General features: G+C 42.7%; 1 protein-coding gene and 1 pseudogene across 3 annotated transcripts in view; both read right to left on the bottom strand.

The window, feature by feature from the left end:
• Positions 1-23,114, bottom strand: part of AIG1 (androgen induced 1) — a 931,740-nt gene that overhangs the window by 142,894 nt on the left and 765,732 nt on the right. The gene's annotated exons all lie outside the window — the stretch shown is intronic.
• On the bottom strand, positions 19,960-20,078 carry LOC134912774 (5S ribosomal RNA; annotated as a pseudogene).

Genomic DNA, 23,114 nt, shown 5'->3' on the forward strand with positions numbered 1-23,114 from the left:
CTAGTGTGAGAGATATTCCCCCGGGGTGTGTGTGGGAGTGGACAGGACAAAACCTTTTTATTTTCTATATTTAAATTTAATTATTTGATTCTGATATATTGTAATTTTCCTTGCGGAGAAATTTTATTCCACCTGTAATCTTGCTGATCATTTTCCATACATGTTTCCCGCAATAATTCATTGTTATAACTATAATCGATATTTCTATTGTTTCTACAGTCTGGAAATATTGTTCATTGCTACTGTATAATGGTACTGTATCTTTTATTTAATGCTACTGTATCTTTTATTGTACATTTGATGCTTTGATAAAATCATGCTTAAAAAAAAAGCATAAAACACCACATAATTTAAAGCATACTAAATAACCATATCAAATAACCATATGAGATTCAAACTCTGTCAATTGTCAAAATCAAACAAATGTATGATGTGTGAATAGTGTGTGTGAGAAGAGATGTGCAGTATGAAGCATGATGTGTAACAAATGATGAGTAGTAAGTGATGACTGGTGAACAATAAGAATTATTTTACCACATAACAAATCAGTTTAATTTTTAATTAACCCCTTCATTGGTATGTATGGAAATCTTCCAGGGTACCCAGTACTGTCACCGCTGGTCACCCCGGAAGATTTCTGTGCATACTACTGGCTGATGCCCCGGGGACAGCCGTCCAGCATGCACGGCACCCGGGAATCAGCATAAGCTATTATGGAATTAAGCACACCCCCCGGACTCCTATTGGCCTCCTAATAGCTTATGCTGATTCCAGGGCACCGTGCACGCTGCACGGCTGTCTACGGAGAATCAGCCAGTAATTAGCAATGATGCTGGCATAGCTCTCTGTTGCTGATGCAGCTCTGCGATCACGATCGCGGCTCTTGCTGAGAAGGAGACAGCTGTGTCTCCATCTCAAATTAGAAAATTTGTCTCATCGGGGGGGTTCCAGGTACTCGGAATCCCCCCTTCCTGCGTGCGACACAGAGGGGGACACCAGCATGACATCAGGCACATCGAAACTTGTGATACCAGATTGCAAATTATTCAGAACCATCTTGAGAGGACCAAAGGGGTCACCACAGCGCAGTTTGGCGTTGGAGGCAAACTGTGCATGGGCAGCAGCCGCATCGTGACTGAGCAGACATTGTGGTCACATCCTCGATGAATGTGACTGCAATGTGATTGACATAGCAGCTGGCATTCAAGGGATGGCATTGTGGAGGGCGAACCAAACGGAGGCGGGCCGAGACTGTTTTCAAGGTGGCTGCATGATGTCCGCAATTAGGCAGCCTCACACATGCTGGGCGGCTTTGCCTTGTGCTGGGCGGTCCCCCAGCATGTAATGAGATGGACGCAGATCTGGTTGCAGCGATCTGCATCCATCTCTGAATGAGATCCAAAATCTGTTACCTTGTACTTTCAGCTTTTTCTTTATCGCTGGACCATTATAACCATGCGTAGCGGAACTTCCTTATAAACAGGGGGTTTCAGTACAGTCCTAATTTGAGAAACTACTGTACCCTACAATAAAAGCAACCACTTTTTTGTGGAAAATGATCAGACAATGGTAAAAAGAAAACCATATTTATTGATGCAGGGCAAGGTCATATACAGGTTTAGTATCCCATTTCCAAAATGCTTGGGACCAGAAGTATTTTGGATTTTCTGTAATTTGGAATAATTGCATACCATAATGAGATATCATGGCGATGGGACCTAAGTCTAAGCACAGAATGCATTTATGTTTCATATATACCTTATACACACAGCCTGAAGGTCATTTAAGCCAATATTTTTAATAACTGTGTGCATTAAACAAGTGTGTGTACAGTCACACGATTCATTTATGTTTCATATACACCTTATACACACAGCCTGAAGGTCATTTAATACAATATTTTTAATAAATTAGTGTATTAAACAAAGTTTGTATACATTGAGCCATCAGTGCATGTCGTGCAAGATGTATGTACACCTGGAGCTACCGGCCCAGTGTGATTACATCTGCACGAGATGTGTGCGAACGGTTGCCCTGGAAGCCCAGGTAACGGATCTAGAGCAAACCGTTACACGACTGAGGGAGATTCACAATCTCGAGCAAGAACTAGATAGAACAGTGGAGGAGCTGCGGGAAGGGTCACTGGTAGAAGAGGAAAATCAGGAAGCCAGCTGGGTCACAGTTAGAAGGAAGAAGAGGGGGAGGCTCGACACCTCCGGACTATCAAACCCGAATAAATTCGCACGACTGGACGAGGATTCGGAGGATGATAGTGAGGAAATGACGGTGCCCGAGGGGACTGTTTCCTCTAGCATCCAGAGGAGCGGCCCCTCTGGCGGAGTTGGGACAAAAGATAGTGAGGTACCTAGTCAGATTGTGGTGGTAGGGGACTCTATCATCAGGAAGGCAGATAGGGCAATCTGCTACCGGGACCGTGATCGCCGTACAGTCTGTTGTCTCCCGGGTGCTCGGGTGCGGCACATCGCGGACCGGGTAGATAGATTGTTGGGAGGAGCTGGGAAAGACCCGGCGGTCTTGGTGCATGTTGGCACCAATGACAAAGTCAGCGGAAGGTGGGATGTCCTTAAAAAAGACTATAGGGAATTAGGCAAGAAACTTAAGGCAAGGACATCTAAGGTAATATTCTCTGAAATATTACCCGTGCCACGTGCTAGTCCAGGAAGGCAGAGGGAGATTAGTGAGGTAAATGTGTGTCTGGAGACTGGTGCAGTAAAGAGGGGTTCGTGTTCCTGGAACACTGGGCGGACTTCTCAGTCAGGCACCATCTTTTTTGTCATGATGGATTGCACCTGAATGAGGAGGGGCCAGCGGTGCTGGGGGGAAGGATGGTCAGAAGGTTGGAGGAGATTTTAAACTAGGAGCCTGGGGGGAGGGTTTAGCTAGAAACTACGGGGCGTGCAGTGAGATTAGTGGGGATGGCGGTAGTAAACAAAATGGGGGAGAAGTTGGGGGGAGGGTTAGAGCAGCCGGTAAAGCTATCAACATGGGTACTAAAAGAGGTTTTACCAAAGTACTAACCAATAACGATTACAGGTCATCATTGTTACATAAGGTGAAAGATGTCCCTAACGCAAAGGGAAATACTTATCTTAGTTGTATGTATGTGAACGCTAGAAGCCTTACTGGTAAAAAGGGCGAACTAGAAATACTTGCAGCAAGTAAACACTATGATATTATAGGCATTACTGAAACTTGGTGGGACGAATCTCATGACTGGACAGTCAACCTAGAAGGCTATATGCTGTTTAGGAGAGACAGACTAAATTAAAAGTGAGGGGGAGTCTTTATGTAAAACCATTTTTGAAACCTGATATATACGCGAGGATTTGCAGGAGGGGACTGTAGATACGGTCGAGACGCTATGGGTAGAAATTGCATGTGGCGAAAAGGGAATAAAAAAGTTAGTATTGGGGGTATGCTGCAGGCCGCCTGGTATTAATGTTTCTGACGAGGAATTGTTACTGAGGCAAATTGAAAGAGCATCAGGAGTAGGTGACATACAATAGTGGTGATGGGAGATTTTAACTATCCAGAGATAAACTGGAAAAACGATTCATGTGATACTGCTAGGGGTAATACGTTTTTAAACACACTTAATGATAACTACTTAGTTCAACTAATTGAACTAATTGCAATGCAATCTTAGACCTGGTATTAACAAACAATGGGGAATTGGTATCAGATATTGAAGTGGGGGAGCCCATAGGAAACAGCGACCACAATAAGGTCACATTCAGTGTAAGTCTTCATAAAGAGTCCTATACTGGCTCAACGAGGACTCTGAACTTTAGTAAAGCCAACTTTGAAATGATGAGGGATACTCTAAGGGATATTGATTGGGAAGGTTTGTTTCTAGGAAAAAATACTACAGAGAAATGGGATGTATTAAAATCACTACTAGCTAAAAATACTCTCAAATTTATTCCTACGAGCAGCAAAGAAAGCATTCAAAATAATAAACCGATGTGGCTTGATAAAAAAATAAAGGAACTTATGGGCAAGAAAAGGCGAGCATTTAAAAAATACAAATCTGATGGGAATGCGGAATCATTTCAGCACTATAAGGACTGTAACAAAATATGCAAAAAAGAAATAAGAGCGGCTAAAGTAGAAACAGAAAAACTAGTAGCAAAGGAAAGCAAAGCGAATCCCAAAAAATTCTTTAAATACATTAATAGCAAGAGATTAAAGAAGTAGAGTATAGGCCCTGTAAAAGACAAGTCGGGAGTCTTAATCAAAAATAATAATGACATAGCGGACATACTTAATGATTTTTTTTCAACAGTATTTACTAGAGAGGACCCAATTCAGGGACTAACACACAATCTCAATAATGAGAATATCCCACTGATAGGTACTTATTTAAGTGAGGAGGTAGTCTGTGACCAATTAAAACATTTAAAGATTAATAAGTCACCGGGGCCCGATGGAATTCACCCAAGGGTACTAATGGAGCTTCACTCTGAACTTGCAAAACCACTATTTTTGATCTTTAGGGATTCAGTTATATCAGGTATGGTTCCCAAAGACTGGCGTATAGCGGAAGTAGTGCCTATATTCAAAAAGGGAAGTAAAGCTGAACCGGGAAACTATAGGCCAGTTAGTCTTATATATATAGTGGGGAAAGTACTGGAAGGTATTCTAAGGGATAGTATTCAGAAGTTCCTTGAAGCCAATAAAATCTTTAAAAGGAATCAACATGGATTCGTGAAGGACAGATCCTGTCAAACCAACTTACTTGGTTTTTATGAAACAGTAAGTGCAAACCTCGATCAGGGTAAAGAGGTGGATGTAATCTTTTTAGATTTTGCCAAAGCTTTCGACACAGTACCACACATGCGGCTTATCTACAAGCTACAAGAAATAGGGCTAGGAAGCTCTATATGCACTTCGGTCAAGAATTGGTTAGTTAATAGAGAGCAGCGCGTTGTGGTTAATGGATCTCTTTCAAATTGGACTGAAGTGTTAAGTGGTGTGCCACAAGGCTCGGTATTAGGACCGCTATTGTTCAACATTTTCATTAACGACCTAACAGAAGGTCTAGAGAGCATGGTGTAAATTTTTGCAGATGATACCAAATTGTGTAAGGTTATAAATACAGAGGAGGATGCTAAGTCTCTTCAGAACGACTTAGTTAAATTAGAAGCATGGGCAGCCAAATGGAGAATGCGCTTCAACACAGGCAAGTGTAAGGTAATGCACTGTGGTAGCAAGAACAAAAATAACACCTACATACTGAATGGGGTAAAATTAGGTGATACTGTACTGGAAAAAGACTTAGGTGTTCTCATAGATAGCAAACTAAGCAGCAGTTCCCAAAGTAGGATGGCAGCAAAGAAGGCTAATAAGATACTAGCATGCATAAAATGGGGAATTGATCCAAGGGACGAGAGTATTATACTCCCATTATATAAATCACTAGTGAACAATTCTGGGCACCGTACAAATCTGGAGCTAGAAAAGGTTCAGAGGAGGGCAACCAAACTAATTAAGGGTATGGAGAGGATGGAATACAATGAAAGGCTTGAAAGAGGAATGTTTATATTGGAAAAGAGGAGACTAAGAGGGGATATGATCAACATCTACAAATATATAAGGGGACAATACACAGAGCTAGCGCGGGACCTGTTTTTGGCCAGATCAACACAAAGGACTCGTGGACACCCGCTCAGATTAGAAGAGAGGAGATTCCGCACAATACGTCGTAAAGGCTTTTTCACGGTAAGGACAATACGTGTTTGGAATTCCCTGCCTGAGGGAGTTGTAATGGCGGACTCTGTCAACACCTTTAAGAATGGGTTAGATAAATTCCTCATGGATAAGGATATCCAGGGTTATGGTACATAGTCACGCACTATAGTTACTATAAAAAGGGATAAAATGCAACGGCTGAAATCAGCATCAGTAACAATTTTAGACAAATCATCGTGCATAGGAGACCACAAATAGGTTGAACTTGATGGACAATTGTCTTTTTTCAACCTCAGATACTATGTATGTATGTAAAACAAAGGTTTCGCTATCTCAGTCTCACTCAAAAAATTCTGTATTTCTGAATATTTGTATATGGGATACTCAACCTGTATTACCATCCCACATCTCTCTATGCCTCTCCATTTCACTCTAGCTCCTTGTTCATCTATTGTGTTATATACTGTATATTAATGTATCGGACCTGTTCATCATCGACAGCTGAATGGACCCCAATGATTACGTATCCAATTAGCCGTGAGTTGCGTCGGGGCAAACTTATAAGCAGAGCAATTCAGCATTGCTCCGCTGTGGGGACAGATGTTCTAAAAAGCAACTGTCCCCACATTCAGTGACAATTCTATTTCAGTAGCAGTGATCCTTACCACCCCCATAGCCAGCTTCTGAGCATTTGTGATCTGAGGTCATGCATGCACACAGCCATTGGGACATGGTGAGGAGTCGGCGGAGAATTTGTTTGGATCCCTTGTCACAACCCTGGACCTTATTCCCATAGGAAGGAGTGGGGCCCAGAGAACAAACACTTTCTGAACATGCACAAAAAACAACAATAACGCTAGATGGTCATAAATGAGAGAGGTAGGTCAAAAGCATTAACACATGATTTAATAGATCATAAAAAATTGTATAGTCATATAATCATAAAATTATTAAAAACAAATGTGAATAAAGATATGTGTGTCTCAAGTGAGTTGTGCCCCTCTCAGTGTCAAGGTGATGGAGGATCAAAACAGTTCGGTAAACCTGTTCCAGAAATACAGTCCCCTTTGTTTCAAATGTCCCGTATAAATCACACTGTGTCTCACTCCGGGCTGCAGGGATTGGGAGCTTCTCCACTTTTAATGACAGACATACCAGGAGGATGGGCTTTCTCAAAAACTGAAATAGCCCCATAGAAACTGAATGAATGAATATGACTAACCAATTGAAAAATGAGTTTTATAAATTAGAGGACCTTATGAGGTCCGAAACAAAGCACTGGCTTGATGGTATTAACCTCCAGAAATATGTGGATAAAAACATGATACCTAGAAGCCTTAGACTTTTTAAACCTTCTATTTTTAATGGAAATAGGGACTTTGAGGAATTATGGGAAAAAGAATTGGACAGATGCTCAATGAGTTTCATGAAACTTGTAATTACTTATAGAAATCAGAAGGCAAAGGAGGTTGAGATGGCGATAGAATCTCTAAAAAATAAATTAGAACCATTTGCCACCACTAAAGAATATCAAGAAAGGGACCAATTAGTTATGGAAAGAATGACAAAGTTCGAACTATTAGTTGTAGATAATAAATGTAAGAAATTCCAGAGGGACTTAGAAGATTACAGTACAGGAACTTTAGAAATACCAATCGAGAAATAAATAGAGAACAGGTCACTACAAACAGGGTTTGGAGAACAAGAGGTACACCTCGAATTCACCACACTAAACTAAGAGCAGGGAGGAAATAAAGTCGTACTGATCCCCTAAACAAACCAGTTCGAGAACAGACTGATGGTCCCAATCGTACCAAACCCACATCTGAGTTGATCCCCACTCAGAGTTTTTTTTTAGAACAGAGATACGAAAGAAGACGAGGGTCACCCCCAAAATCAGATTGGGAAAACAAAACACCAAAAAGAAGGAGATCACGAAGCGCCGAGGGTGCTGAGTGGGGAAAAAGAAGACAGCCAAGAGGCTGGGAATAAGAGACAAAACGAGACCCCCCACCAATATTTGTAATCTTTCCAAAAAAGAACTCTCTGAAACTGAGAAATCTGTACTGGCTAGGGGACTCGGATTTGCACCTACTAGCACTCCAAACATGTTCAATCTGTTTGTTGAACTGAACAGATTTGTTCGTACATTATGCCGAAAACGGTATTTTGTGCAGCGCAATTTGTAGGACATAATGAGGAGGGCTTTGCGATCACCCTTGACTCAGGGGATGACCCTGCCCTCAATATTTTACAACAACTGTGGGATGAAAATTCTGGAGAATCCAATGATGTTCCAGATAAGGTGTTTGATGTTAACAGGAGTATTTTTAGACGCAAGTCCGAGTTTTATCCCCTTACATATAAGAGTGCCATGGTAGAATGTTTCTACAAAACTACATTAAGTGACTTTAGGAATCTTTGTCAACAGGGTAAGGCTAAAAATAGGAGGGTTCATGCCAACCTCAATAGATAGGAACGCAAAGCATTACGAGAACTTACAAAAGATACCTCATTAGTCTTTAGGGAGGCTGATAAAGGGGGCGGTGTGGTGGTGCGGGATAGGATGGAATATATTAATGAAGCCAATAGACAATTGGAAAATACAGAATTTTATAGGAAGCTTGAATTTGATCCCACGCAAAACTATTTAAGGGAATTCCAACATATGTTAGATGAGGCCTTGGTAGATGGAGTTATCTCCAAAGATGAGTTTAATTTTTTGTTCATTAAGCACCCCACAATCCCTATTTATTATCACCTCCCTAAAATACACAAATCACTTAGTTCACCTCCTGGGCGCCCCATTATCTCGGGTATAAGTTCTTTATCCTCCAATCTGTCTTTTTATGTTGATTCTTTTCTTCAACCTCGTGTCTCTACTTTAAGGTCACACATCAGGGACACCACCCACTTTTTACAATTGCTCCAAGGCTTTGTCTGGAAAGAGACTTATGCCTTTATGACTCTTGATGTACAAAGCCTATATACAAATAGTCCGCATGATCATGGCCGCGATGTAATAGCGGCTAGATTACGGGCCGATGGTGACCTTTCAGAGAGACACAAGGTTTTTCTGTTGGATGGTATATCATTTATAATTCAACATAATTATTTTCTTTTCTTGGACACTTATTATCTTCAGGTGATGGGTACGGCCATGGGGACCAGGTTTGCGCTGAGCTATGCCAATCTATACATGGGTGCCTTCGAGGACATCCATGTGTGGGGCGGGGGCTTTGGCGCGAGCCTGGTCCTCTATGGCCGGTATATAGATGATCTATTTATAATTTGGGATGGGGATCTTTCATCGGCACTGCACTTTGTTACTTGTCTCAATTCTAATCACTTTAATCTTCAATTCACTCACTCCTATCACCCTCACACCATTAATTTCTTGGACATAACTCTAGAGGCCAGGGATGGTAAAATTCACACTTCCAATTATATTAAAGAGGTGGCCACTAATTCCTACCTGCACTACCAGAGTGCCCACTACCCCCCTTGGAAGAGGAATATTCCTCGGGGGCAGTTCTTACGTTTAAGACGGAACTGCACAGACAGTACTAAATATTTGGAACAGGCAGAGCTAATGATGGAAGCGTTTCTAATAAGGGGCTATCCACAGTCATCTTTAATGAAGACTCTGAAGGAGGTTCTTGACTTAGATAGAGATACCTTATTCAAGTCAAAAAAAGAAGAACCAGCACCATGTCAGGTGAGCAATCATGCTCCCATCATTTATCAGGAAGACATAGCCTTTATTTCGACTTATAATAGTGAGAGCATGTACATTAAGAAAATTATCTGTAGGAACTTTGGGATACTAAATCAGGATGCTATACTTAGAGGCAATATACCAGACAGACCAAAATTTATTTTTAAAAAGGGTTGTTCTCTCAAAAATATCCTTGCACCCAGTTTTCTTAAAATGACACCAGTTCCTGAACCAGGGGGAGAGACGCAGAATTCATGGTTGCCATCGCGACCAATGGGCTTCCACCGTTGTGATGCAACAAGATGCACCACGTGCAAATACATCCCCAGGAAGATTACATCTATTGCAGTTGAGGGAGGAGAGGACTACAATCTGACCGGTTTCATGAATTGCGATACCAGTTACGTTGTATATCTCCTCACCTGTGGCTGTAAACAAAGATATGTAGGACGGACCACGAGAAGTATTAAAGTCCGGTTTATGGAACATCGCCGGAACGTTATCAACAAATTACAGACACATAGTGTTTCGAGACACTTTAGAGACTGCCACGATGGCGACCATAGTTCTCTTGGTATAGTAGCAATTGAACATATTGGGAATACTAAGAGAGGTGGGGATCGTTACAAATTGTTGTGTAAACAAGAATTATACTGGATGTTCAGGTTGAACACGATCTATCCATCAGGTCTGAATGAATCAGTGGAATTGAATCCAGTGTTATGATTCCCTATCTCTCCCCTTCATGTTCACATGTTTATATGGATATTCCGTGACAGTGGATGAACTGGTGGGTTGGAACCCACCACTGTGTTCTCCCCTGTTCTCCCCTATCTCCTCTGTGCCTATATCCATGCATATCAATATATGTATATTGACATATATGTAATTAAATGTTGTTTGTTTATTCCCTACCCGCTATTAACCCTTGACTTTTGATTAAATATTGCCTTTATTAAACAAGATCCTAGACCTTATGGATCGTATATGGGCCCTCATTCCGAGTTGATCGGTCGCAAGGCGAATTTAGCAGAGTTACACACGCTAAGCCGCCGCCTACTGGGAGTGAATCTTAGCTTCTTAAAATTGCGACCGATGTATTCGCAATATTGCGATTACTAACTACTTAGCAGTTTCAGAGTAGCTCCAGACTTACTCTGCCTGTGCGATCATTTCAGTGCTTGTCGTTCCTGGTTGACGTCACAAACACACCCAGCGTTCGCCCAGGCACTCCCACCGTTTCTCCGGACACTCCTGCGTTTTTTCCGGAAACGGTAGCGTTTTCAGCCACACGCCCCTGAAACGCCGTGTTTCCGCCCAGTAACACCCATTTCCTGTCAATCACATTACGATCGCCGGAGCGAAGAAAAAGCCGTGAGTAAAAATACTTTCTTCATAGTAAAGTTACTTGGCGCAGTCGCAGTGCGAACATTGCGCATGCGTACTAAGCGGATTTTCACTGCGATGCGATGAAAAATACAGAGCGAACAACTCGGAATGAGGGCCATGGAGCCCAACTATATTGGCTCTTTGACTTTTATATCTATGTATCTATATGTTTATTTATATTTATTTGTGTTTTAATATGAGTATTTTCAATCCATGATGGTTTACATTTGCTCACTCTAGGGATGTAAATGTTCCATTTTGTATAATCAAGTTGTTCTAGAGATAAAGTCTGTTATTCTCTGACAGGGGCGTCCGGTTGCCGTGGTGACATACAAGAGTGCGGATCGCCATGACAACCGGGACGTCATCACAGCTTCTGGTCGCAGCGGAATGACTCAGTACGTTCCGCTGCGCCTAGTGTATGGGTGGGCTGATGATGCTGTCTAGGAAGCTGGACAGTGACCCGGAGGGCTGGGTACGGCGGGAGTGACGATGTGCTGGGGATGCATGTGCGCCGGCTTACGGACCCGCGGTCACGGGTTGATGACGCGCCGTTCCCCTGGCACACGTCCGAGTGTGATTATTGCCAGCTGTTAGAACAGCCAGGGGAGGTGCTCTCTCTCCTTGACAGGAGTAATCAATATATGGAGAGAGTTAGGGCTCCTGGGACTGATGAGTGAATGGAGGATTTGTACATACATTACTCCGGGTTTGCCATTTTTCCATAAAGCCTCAGGTAGATTAATGGTCATGTGACCAGATAATTTTCTGATTCTTAAAATAACCTATGGGTATATATTATAGTTAATGAAAGTATTTATTATATATGAGAAGTTATTTTTAACAAGCATACTATTGCAACTTGTTGTCTGTCATTATTTGGTCATTAAATGAGAGAGGATGGTCCTAACCAATTACACATGCAAATGAGCAGCCATATTGAAGGGTTTATAAACCTGGAACAGCAGTACTACCAACACCTTGAAAAAGTTGCGTGAACGCAACAAAACGCGTCGGTGAGACCTGCTGTGTGTGCCCACTCCTATCTATTGGACTTTGAAGGATCTACACCTGGTCCCCACCTTACATCAATTTGGGTCCCGTTTCAGGACATTCTTCCATCGTGGAACCCTTTACACAGCCTACCGAGGGAAAGCCATTTGCGGATACCAACCGCTTAAACGCCTTGAGAATTGCTGGTGGTAAATATTTTACACAGTGTGATTTATACGGGACATTTGAAACAAAGGGGACTGTATTTCTGGAACAGGTTTAACAAACTGTTTTGATCCTCCATCACCTTGGAACGGAGAGGGGCACAGCTCACTTGAGACACACATATCTTTATTCACATTTGTTTTTAATAATTTTATGATTATATGATTATACAATTTTTTATGATCTATTAAATCATGTTAATGCTTTTGACCTACCTCTCTCATTTATGACCATCTAGCGCTATTGTTGTTTTTTGTGCTCTTTCATTTGTTTGGGGTCTGACCAACCCCCTGTGTATAGATGCTGTGTTGAGCCTACCTTTCCAGCGCCAGGAGTAAAATCACCCTAGGGTGCTTTTCTTTCCTTTTGCCTTCTGAACATGGTGTTTGTCCTCACAGGCAAACTATGAAAATGTTTAGTTTTCAGACCTTGCTGAATATAAGACATTTTTAGGATATGGTGCGCTCTGTGCCTGTCTCCTTCTACATAGCAGTCTATGGGCGTATCCCCTAGTATTAATCCCCTAGTGCCAAGAGTCGCTCGGAGGCGGAGCTATGTGATATAATCCCTGCTCCTCCATGTTAAAGTGAGTGAGTGAGGGAGACTGAGTACTGGTGTGTGCAAGCATGCAGAGCGGAGACCGGGAGCGGATCTCAGCTACAGAGACTTACAGCATTCCATTGCATGTATCGTGGAGAGCTCCAGAGCAACACCAGACCAACTTTCCTCCAACCATCCAACTGACCAACTTGTCTGTCCAACTAAACACTGCCCCACACACCAAACCAACTTTTTCATCAAGCCAGCCAACCAGCCAACTTCTCTTCAACTTGTGATGTCAGAGAAGAAGGCAGACAGTGATGGCTACTTCTGCATGGTTTAAAAAAATAAGAGTCCCATTTAACAAAGAATCTTATTATTAGCAGCATATTTTGTTTTGTACTACAGTGATACAAAAATGCCGTTAGTATTTAGCCATAGTTACCTACTTTAAAGCTGCTCCGCCAGGTCGCACATAAAGGGGTTGTGGGGGAGGCAGTTCGCTGGCATGGATACGCGATCGTGTCATCATAGCCCCAACCCCCGCTTTACAATGCCCACATTACTGGCATGTAAAGTGGGGGGGGGGCGTGGCTACAATAAAGCAATTTAGCGCAATTTGCTTCATCGTCTCATCCACTTCTGTTTCAGGGGATAAAGACAGGGGTGCTTGCGGTGGTGGGCAGATGGAGTGGATGTTGCAGGTGGGAGGGCGGGGGAGCAAGATGCAAGAGATTTGCCCGGGAGAGTAGGCAAGTATGTATTTAGCATGTTAATATATCTTAGATAATTCATAGAATGTTGGAAGATTGGGTATAGGGGGATCACAGTTGGCTACAAGATTAAATATGTCATAAATAGGATGTCTTGAAAGCAGGGTTATGAACTCTTTACAGAGGGTGAAAGCTGGGGGGAGCTCTCTCCCTGCCCAGTCTGTGCTGCCAGGAAAGACGGGCAATGTTTTCCTGACCTCTTGGCACAGAGGACACATTGTTGCAGCATTGGGGGGAGTGGAGGGCTTGCAGTTTGCTGTCCATAAGCAGACTGTTATAGGGGGAGTGAAATTACTTTGCACAGGCACTTCTGGGGAGAACAGGCTGGGTAATGCACTTATATTTCTCATCTCCCTTACCCATCTCTCAGCTTATTATTAGTGTGGTAAGGGAGAGATAGCCAGGCTTCAGCCACGGTATGGAGGAAGATGGCATGCACGCAGAGTGGCCAACTGGGGATATTGCTTAAAATCAGGGCCAGTGCAAGGTTTCTTGGCACCCTAGGCAAAACTTCTGCCTACTGCCCCTTCCCCCTATCGGCCCTCCAGGTGAAAGGCATGCTGCTGCTCTCCCCCCCCCCCCCCCCCAGTCTGTTGCATGGCTGCTCTCTTCTCCCCATCTCCCCAGTATGTGTGGGTGCCTGCTGCTCTCATCCCCCCACTCTGTTAAATGTCTGCTGTTTCATCTCCCCCACCATCTGTGTGTGTGCTGCTGCACGTTCCACCCCAGACAGTGTGCGTGCCTGCTGCTAATCTCCGCCCCTCCCTCCCCACACTGCTGCTCTCCCCCTCTTTCCTTATCAAATGCAGAGAGTGCACTGTGCAGCCACCTTACCTGCAGGCTGCGATGCAGAGTTGGGACTGAGTAATCTGGGAAAGAGTCTGGAATGAAGAACAGCGCTACATGTTACCCCCAGCCAGGACTCCAGGAGCTGTCAAAGTTACTGCCTGTGCCAGGTGGAGGCGGAGCTGGAGGCTGCAATATGGGAGCTTGGCAGTCGCGACTACTGTAAGATATGAGTGCCGGGGGAGGTGGGGGGGGGGGGGGGAGGTTTGCGACGACTGTGAGGTAGGACCACGCTACCTTTTTCAGGCAGCTGCAGCCGGCCGCCCCCTCAGGATTCGGCGCCCCTAGGCGGCTGCCTAAAGCTGCCTAATGGAAGCTCCGGCCCTGCTTAAAATAACTATTAGCCTTCAATAAATGTCCTGTACTATGCTGTACATAGTTACTATGTATGCAGGTCAGTACAGGAAATGCATGACACAGTACAGGACTGGCCATCTGGCAGTTCTGGAAAATGCTCCTCAAGCTCTGCCGCCGCTGCCTGTGATCCTGCCAGGAAAGCCGGTGAATAAGTAGGTGAACATTGTTGGCCTACTTATCGTTAGTTGGGAGGAAAGTTCCACCAGACCTGAACGATTAGTTGGTAAAAATCAAACATGTTTGACTCCCACACACTGCCAGATTATCATTTCAACTAGCCAACTGTTTGGAATGAAATCATTCTGATGTATGGCCAGCATTTCCCAGAACTTCTGCTAGACATTATAGCATTTAGTATTGTGAAAACAAAGGGAAGTATTTTGGTACATCAACTTTTTGTAGATTTGCATAAAGCTCTCCATTGAAGTACTGTACACATATCTTTGGTAGGACGCACAGAACTGTCCTAGCTGTTTTGTTCCTATCTGTGTACTGTATGTTGCTCAGCACAGTTGGTGGAGTGGTTAGCAATATGGTCTCACAGCCCTGAGGTCATGGGTTCAGAGTTCCTGACCCAGGTGTTGGGACAGGGAGTCTGCTCTGCACACTGTCTCCCATTTACCAGTCCGTACATACATGAAGTAGCAACGAAGTCAGTTTGACCCCTGGGCCAAATGCACTACTGTATATGCATGGCTTCTCTACGGGTGGTCTTCAGGTTGCCGGCTGTCGGGATCCCGGTGCACAGTATACTGGCACCGGAATCCCGACAGCCGGCATACCGACACTTTTTCTCCCTCTTGGGGGTCCACGACCCCCCTGGAGGGAGAATAGATAGCGCTCGCCACGCTGTCGGTATGCTGGCGGTTGGGCTTCCGGTGCCGGTATGCTGGTCGCCGGGAGCCCGACCGCCGACATACCCTACTACACCCTTTCTCTACATGTCTTTATGCTATCCTCCATAGTGGGAGGGAATGTCTCAACGATGCATAGAAGAATAATTAAAAAATACAAATACAAATAATTTTAAAATAATTTAAAAACGCAGTCTCACAAGTGAAAATTCAGGTGTACAATCTACTCTATAAAAGCGAATATTTGTCCTTCTATACAAACCACAGTTTTCAAGCGAAGATCGTGAAATTTTACATACGAGCGTATTAAAACACAGCGGGGGCAACTAAACCAAATAGAAATCCTTAACACCGCTGGGGGGGGGGGGGGAGACAGCAGCACAGAGTATATCAGGAGACAGCATAACTCCGGAATTGCTGGAGCAATGTACTCAAAAATTGGTACACATATGTCTTACAATCTGGAAACAAACACTGTAGGGGGGAAGACACCCCTATCACCCCTAGGGGTGAGGCAGCAGCACTGAGTATTTCAGCAGACAGCATAACTCTGGTGGGTTGGATAAGGGAAGGGTAAGAAGTGATTTTAATGTATGTATGCTTGGTGTAAGAAGCTTGAGCAGAGATGAGAGATTGGAAATATGTTTGTTTGGCAGTGTCCAGAGCATTACGATAACAGTGGTAGATAGTCTAATTTGTTAGGAAGTCACTTAGAGTACGAGATTTACGCCACTGACGTTCCATTTTATGTGAGCGTTTATGCAGGTGTGTTGTTAATTATGAATGCCACTGCTGGAGCCACTTCATCAAGGGCTATTTCTAGAGTTTGATACAGTGATCTCAGAAGTGAATGTGGAAACTGATAAGAGTAGTTTCAAAGTGGTGGAAAGTTATTTGAAATGAATATCGTTAATATTTCTGTTGGTTCCTGAAGGCTTCTTAAGGGCCCCATACACTAGAGCGATTATGCCCGATTGCAGCCCAATTCGGGCATTCGGCCTGATATATTGGGTGAAATTGGACATTTTTGAGGTGTCTCCGGTCCGATCCGATCCAATGCGCGTTCCCGTGAGCATTGGATTTTCCAGATTGAATGTGCTGCACATTCAATCTGGTCTGACCTGGGGGCATGGCTGGGATCGCCCAGGATACATCGGATGCAAAAGGACAGCATCCGATGTATCTTGGGCGATCCGGTTCCCCAGGAGGCTGATAAGTGTATGACATGTTTTAAAGTGTAAGTGTAACCCTGCATATTAAAATGACAATTTTATAGTGAAGACAGTGTTGCACTATAATGTATAGTTCTTCCCTTTCATGGTAACCATGAGGAAATTATCTTTATGAAAGCATATAAAATTGATATCAAAGAAACATTGATACCCTTCAAGCTATTACTTCTGGTCACCTTATTTTTAAGTAGTCTCCGTTGTACCCAACATAAGATCCCTAAATGTATTTGTCATGTATGGGACAAGCCAAGTCCACCACAGCTTTGCAAAAGAAATGTTTACTTGTAATTCCCCCCAACTCCAATTTAAAACAAAACAAAAAATAAAAATCTTTGAGAAAGAGATATAATTTAACTTGTCAACTTATGTTGGAAACTCAAAAGATTCACAGCTACAGTTTTTTCTTTTTACAGTGTCACGTATGGGACAGTTTTACTCATTTTCATGGACTGGTCCTGCAGTGTAGATGAACTGATATAAATTTGTCACTTTGGATACGATTATGCAAAAGACTACTGACCATGTGCTAATCCAGAGGCGTCACTAGGGTTGGTGTTACCCGGTGTGGTAACTCATGGTGTCACCCCCCCATGATCCTCCTCCTGTATCACACCACACGGAACCCTTAGTAATGTACTAGTACTAGCTTTACTTGTAAATCATAATTCCTGTATATCACTGAATGCAATGGCAATAGTAGTGACATAAACAGCTAACAAAATTAATATTATACCTTTAAATTACAATATCATATGCACAGCCTAAATGTAATAACATTTACATTGGTTCGGCAAATTAGACTCAACACCTAAATTATTACACTCAACAGTTTCATGATTTACTGGCCACAAACTGTCTTGCACTGCAATGAGGTTTTTTCATGTGTTACCCAAGATTCTGAATATGGCATAGAGATGAAGACATCAAGAGAAACTCTCATGAACAGTATGACAAACCATATGAAAATGATTATAAACAACAAAGTATATCACACAAAGTATTTATTTGCACACCTCTATAGTTTAATATAGTACCATAAAAAAACATAAACAGTAACAGTAACAAATCACACAAAGTATTTATTTGCACACCTCTATAGTTGAAAATAGTACCATAAAAAACATAAACAGTAAAAAACACAGAAGCATTTTTGCACTTAGCCAACATCTCAACAAAATAATCAAAACTTTCCTTTCCTGGCCTTCAAAGCTGCGAACCTGTGAATCACTTCATCAAAGTCGATGTCTTTCGCCAACTCACTTTCAACTGACAGTATTGCAAGGTCAGAAAGCCTTGATTGTCCCATGGTAGATCGCAAATAGTTCTTAATAAGTTTCAGCTTTGAAAAGCTCCTCTCACATGAAGCCACAGACACACATATCGTCAGAAATAATTTTAGACTTAGTAAAAGGTTTGGTAGAGATTCTACAAAGTCCCATTCCGCTATGAATTTTAAAACATCTAATATTGGCCAATCTTTGGCTTTTTCCAGATCAATGTTTGCTGCTTTCAGGTGCCTTCTTAGCCTTGGTATTTCTATTAAAAGTGAATCTTCCGATAACTCATCATAGAAAGTGGTTAGTTTTGGAACAGACACCTTTAACTGTTCATCAGTGGCCGATATGAGACTCTTCGCTTGAACAGCTTCAAACATGGCTGATATTTCCTGGATGGCTCTTGATCTGATCTGAAGTTCAGAAAGAAAGCGATCAATGCACTCAAACATTGCCCTCTTATTTTCTTCTTGAAGAGAGAGTCCAGCGTCGCTTGCTTGTTCCCCTGCCAACCGCTTCTTGAACCTGGCTCTTCTCTGTACTGCAATTCTATATTCAGTTGATTTTGAAAGCACCTCTTCAATTGCGTGCTCCACTAGGTGACTGCGTTTCTCATGCAGAAAAAGTTTAAGCGCCTCTAACTTTGCCACCACCTTGTGGAGGGTTAAGCCCTTAGTCTGCAGGTACTGCTGTGTAAGATTAACTTCCTGAAGAACATCACACCAGAAGTACAGGTAGCACAGAAAAGTGAAATCACAGACAGCAGGCAAAAGACCTTGTGCTGCTCCTCTTGTGTCCACGTTTTCATGTACATCACAAAGAGCTTCAATCGCGTCCACAAACTTATCAAGCTTTTCCTTAACTGGCGTAACTGCAGCATGATGAGCACTCCAGCGTGTTGTTGATAACCTTTTCACTGATACTCCAGTATGTTCAATTAACACATCCCATCGATGGGTTGAATTAGCAAAGAAAGAATACATTGCCTCAAGAGTTCCAAACAATGTCACACATGATGCATATTTCAGCAAAAGAGTGCTGACCGCACAAATTAAGCGAATGGTCCACACATCCACTAAAAATAGCTTTCCTGTTCTTTCTCTTAAGAATGGCTTGTACACCTCCATGGATTCCAGCCATAGTGGCAGCATTATCATAGCTTTGAGAACGACACATCATTATGTCCAGTCCATCATTTCCAGTGTTTTTAAAATGTCAGAACTGAGGTCAGCAGCTGTTTTCCCCTTTAAAGGGAAAAATCAGAGAAATACCTCTTTTACTTCAACTTTCATGTTGTTGATTGTTACATATCTGATCACTTCGGACATCTGGTCAGTATGTGATATCACAACATAGATATGATTCCGCACTGGTTCTGAGTTTTCACGAAAAATAATAACAATAGTAGAGTACCAGAATGACGTATAATGTGTACATATAATTCGTTTTTTGATGAATGAGTCTGGTGGTGCACCCAGAGTCAGAGGCGAGCTAGGAAGAAAAGGAATTACAGAAGACTCTTGTGTGGGTGCACTCTTGTTTAGATTGTTAATATGACAATATTAAAACATAACTTTTATTATCTCATAATAGTTAGAAAAAAATCCACACTTTTATAATCCACTTGAATTAATTAGACAAACTATATTGTTACCCATGTAGACCACAAACATCTATGCGAGGTGTCACCCCTATTTGATGGATCTATTGGGAATTTTTATCTCACAAAAAATTGGAAATGTTCTGGTTAGTCTATGTTATTAGACTCAGGAGGGATGTAGACACTCAGGCTCTACACCCTGATCCTATCCCACCAGCACAAGCTCAGCTTGTATTAATAAGACCTCCAAGGGTCATTGATCCGAAGTATTATCAGGAGTATAGATCTTTATTCGCATTGGCAAATGTCAGATCTGTGACATATCAAGGAAAACGGTACTTGGAGAGAGTCAAAGTTTTGGTGACACAGGTCAAGTAGGTGAGCAGAGAGAGATGATTGAAGAAAATGTGGTGATCCTGCTGTTGGTTTCAAGTCGAGAGGGTCACGAGTTACAACACCGGGTATTCTCTGGGGGTCACCCTCACAGATACTAACCCAGCCCACCACCGTTTTGCTTCCAAGATCGGACGAGATCGGGCTCTGTCGGTGGGGTATGGTAGTAATTCACTGGGCCTTCTATAGCCGACTCACCAATGAGAGTGCACCTAAGGAAGATTCGGGAAAGAGAGAGAGTAGATAAGGGCGGATCTGCTGTCCATGTTAGGCACAGGGTAACCTGTGGATCATGGATGAGAGTCCGCAGATATATGGAGAGGAATGAGGGTATAAAGGTATAGAGAAGAGAGAAAACTTGATGTCAAGACAAAAAACTGTCAAAGATTGACAGTGATGAGTAGAAATACAAATAAAACCAGGTAGCTGAAGATATCAGGTTATATTAGGTAATTACTCTGTTGACGGAAAATGGAGATAACGAGTAATGGAAAACAGAAATTGATACACAGCCCCTAAGGGGTACTAGTCATCATACTTATTCACACCTATGCTATAGAGGGCAGACACGCGAATACTATGTATACCATATCACATAGATGAAAAAAATATATAATGACGGTGTGATATTCCTACCTAGATTCCTAAATAACCCTGATTGGGTCTGATTAATATCTTATATGGAGCTACAGGACTAAACCATCCAGCAACAGTATACAGGTGTTTCAAAAGATCCACAATCTCGGATGTGTATAGGGGATATCCCTGTTGGCAGTATAATCGAGAGTGGGGGTAAACAGGCCCCTAGGATGCTGACTTATAAGATGCTTAGAAAAATGTCATTATTAATTCTGTACTTATTGCTATCTAGGCAAGGTTACTGAAATAATATAGTAGTAATAAGTGGTTGGGATAATATTGCTGAAACACGTAGCAATAATAATTTAAGAGAGAGAAAGAAAAAAAAAAAAAAAAAAGAGGGGGGGGGGGGGGGAAATGGTGAGGAAAATGTATCGTAACAATCACTGCCCAGATCCCTGGGCTGCCGTGATGACAAAGGGGGGCATGTCGGATTGCTGCCTGGGTATGTGGGAAAAAGTCAATCCCAGAAAAAACAAAAAATATATCAAATTATATATAGAAAAGTGTACCGGTCCCTGCCCAGGTCCCTGGGTCAGTCACTAAATAACAAGATGCAAAATTCCACTACTTCAGTCTTTGGTTAAAGTTGAAGTGATTCATGCTGGGATGCTGGGATAGGTAATGCTGAAATGCTGGAAAATGCGTTTCACCCGTCCTGCGGGCTTGTTCACTTCCAATGCTGCTGATATGATGTGGTGATAAGGGTTTAAATATCCATCTGGGTGGCTGTTAGCCAATAGCTGGAAAAAGCTTAATTGCTGAGATCGTCCTTGGACCTCCGCTGTGCTCAGCGGAAGTGACGTATTTTTCGGGTTGCTAGGCAACCTATGCATTACGTTGTGGCGAAGTTAGAGCATAGGAAAGGGGAAAGAGTATAACTGTAATCTTTATTATACCTGTTGTTGGGGTGTCCTCGTTTATGAGAAAGGGTTGGTATTCATAGATGGCACACTTAGCTGTTGAGCGATGTCGCTATTGCCTGGCCCTGTCGCGCCATGTCATATCCGATGAATACTTCCGGCGTCGTGTTGCCTGGATACGGGGCGTCCTAGGTTCTTAAGGTGACGTCACTTTCATTCTGGGCTAGATTAAGGCGTCGGGGTTAGCGCGTCCCGTTGCTCGGCAACCGAGCGTATGCGGGACGTTGGGTCTGATCAGCGAGTGGGACTGTGTTAGAGCTCCCACGAGCCGATCTGTGGATTATGGTCCTGCGGGCTGTCAGGTTGATAGTTGAAACTGGGTCTACATTAATTCTAGCCAGTGTTCAAAAAATACTTTATTCTTTATTATTTATTTTTTATTTCTGCATTTTTTTGTGTATATTTGGATATTGTTTATATCCTGCCCTAAGTAGAATTAGTTCTTTTTATGCAGACTAGCCATGTCTGCTGGATGAGATAGGGCAGCTGAATTATTTATCAATAGACCCAAACCGGGTGTATGCTAATAAAAGAGAGAGAGGGAGAAAGTAACTGGGAATTTATCGATTAATACCTTGATATGTGTACCCAAATGATGAAATAAGGATGCCTATATTAGCAAAGGTTATGATGATAATACAAATGCAAAGGAAACCATAGTTAGTTATGGGTTATGTGGGACCAGAAGGCTGGGGAATTAAGATAAGAATGAGGGGTCCTGTGGGTGCTAGAGTGGGAACAGGTGTGTGTGTGAGAAAATGTGGTGTTGAGGGTGATATGAGGTGTGTGCCCTTTGATTAGGTCTGATTGGGCAGGTTAATAATTGGGATGGAGTGAATACGGTGATTAAGCCCACCATAAGGGTGGGAGAGGGTGTAGGCATCTTATGTGAATAACAAGTGAGGTAAGCGTGTCACAGACACATGAATGAAAGTGTGGTTGGACATCACACCCTTTAATTCATGGGTGAGGATGTGGTGAGTGGAAAGTGTGGTAATAGTGTGAACTTGTGTCACAGGGACATGGATGTGGGGTTAAAAATCACACCAGTAGTACTTGGGTGTGGAAAGGGTGAATGAACCTGCGGGGAGGGGAGGGGGGGGGAAGGGGGGGGGGTTTATTAGTTAGGGGAAGAGGGGATAGGATGAGTGAACCCTGTAGTGCATTAAACTACTTTAAACTGTGCCCTTTGTGTTATAACTGGTCATGGTAAAGTGAGTAAAAACATGTGTAGAACGTGATGCGGATATAAGTGGTGAGAGGAAAGGAGGGAGAGGAAAAGAGAATGTGGGGGGGGGGGAGAATTATAATAATAATAAGAATTGGTATGCTATCTGGTCACCGGTGCCGGATTGTTAATTTTATCATCGGTGCCCGGTTATAAGGCGGAGGGATAAGGGGAAAAAATAACCGGTCTACTGGTGGTTCACCAGTACCTGGTTGTTGGGAATAGTCTGATGAATGCTGGTCATAAGTTAACCTATGAGAAAAGGGAGGGCAGGCGGGTAGGTTGAGAAGACGAAAACGTGGTGATTATAGGCGTTAAACAGTAGGTCTTGATTGTATAAAGTCAGGTCACAATTCAAAGAAAGGCACTGTAATTTATGCTCTCATTAAGGCCCATTGGTTTGTAAGTATTTAATTTA

Source organism: Pseudophryne corroboree, chromosome 4 (assembly GCF_028390025.1).
Source record: "Pseudophryne corroboree isolate aPseCor3 chromosome 4, aPseCor3.hap2, whole genome shotgun sequence".
Taxonomy (NCBI): domain Eukaryota; kingdom Metazoa; phylum Chordata; class Amphibia; order Anura; family Myobatrachidae; genus Pseudophryne; species Pseudophryne corroboree.